The following is a 1511-nucleotide window of genomic DNA, read 5'->3' as shown; positions in this document are numbered from 1 at the left end:
CCTCGCCTCCGGCCGCCCTGCTGCATGTCGGTAGTCGCGACCCTCCCCATGCTCCGCCCGGTCGCAGCCGCCGGAGCTCAACGCCGGCGCGCTGGCACCCGCGCCCGCCAGCCGACCCTTGTTGCCCAGTCGGGTGCGCCCCCGCGGGCTAGCGCCCGTGCCCGCTATGGCCTCTGGGCCACTGCCAAACGGGGCCCACTGCCCAGAACGTTAAAAAAAGAAAGAAACAAAAATGAAAAAATTTAGTAAAATTAATAATTAATTAGTGAATTAATTAAGTTGATTAACTGTTTAACCAAACTAATTAAGATTAGTTAATCTAATCAATTAGTTAAACGGGGCCCGTTAGCGCCCGTGACCGCTATGGCCTCTGGGCTACTGCCAAACGGGGCCCACTGCCCAGAACGTTAAAAAAAAGAAACGAAAATGAAAAAAATTAGTATAACTAATAATTAAGTAAGCAATTAATTAAGTTGATTAACTGTTTAACCAAACTAATTAAGAATAGTTAACCTAATCAATTAGTTAAACTAATTAACCTGGGTTAGCTAACTCGAGTCTATGACCAGTAGGACCCACGTGTTAGTTTGACCAGTCAACGGTCAGAGTTGACTGCTGATGTCATGCTGACATCATAAATGGAATTTTGAATTAAAATAATCTGTTAATTCTAGAAAATGATTTAAAACATTAAAAATTAATACAAAATCCGGATGGAAAAACTTTGTACATGAAAGTTGCTCAGAACGACGAGACAAATCCGGATACGCACTCCGTTCGTCCACCACATATCCCTAGCATAACAAACGTGCAACAATCCCCCTCCAGTTCATCAGTCCGAAAACGCGAAACACCGGGAATACTTTCCCGGATGTTTCCCCCCTTCGTCGGTATCACCTCCTACCGCGTTAGGGCACACCTAGCACCGCGCATTGTCTTGTCATGCACCGTCATGCTTATGTTTGCATTATATTTATTGTTTCTTCCCCCTCTTCTTCTCCGGTAGACCCCGAGACCGGCGCTGATGCCACCGAGTACGACTACGTCACCGACGACCCTTCTCCCCGTACAACAGAGCTTCCAGGCAAGCCCCCCGCCTTGATCACCAGATATCGCCTATTCTTCTCTATACTGCTTGCATTAGAAGAGTAGCATGTTACTGCTTTCAGTTAATCCTATTCTGCTGCATAGCCTGTCATTGTTGCTACAGTTGTTACCCTTACCTGCTATCCTACTGCTTAGTATAGGATGCTAGTGTTCCATCAGTGGCCCTACACTCTTGTCCGTCTGCCATGCTATACTATTGGGCCGTGATCACTTCGGGAGGTGATCACGGGCATACGCTACATACTTTATACTGTTACATTACTTATGATACTGTTTAGAGATGGGGGCTGAAGGGGCAGGTGGCTCCATCCCGGTAGAGGTGGGCCTGGGTTCCCGACGGCTCCCGACTGTTACTTTGTGGTGGAGCGACAGGGTAGATTGAGACCACCTAGGAGAGAGGTGGG

The sequence above is a fragment of the Aegilops tauschii genome, chromosome 7, assembly GCF_002575655.3.
Source record: "Aegilops tauschii subsp. strangulata cultivar AL8/78 chromosome 7, Aet v6.0, whole genome shotgun sequence".
NCBI lineage: Eukaryota > Viridiplantae > Streptophyta > Magnoliopsida > Poales > Poaceae > Aegilops > Aegilops tauschii.
This window is presented reverse-complemented; position numbering follows the sequence as displayed.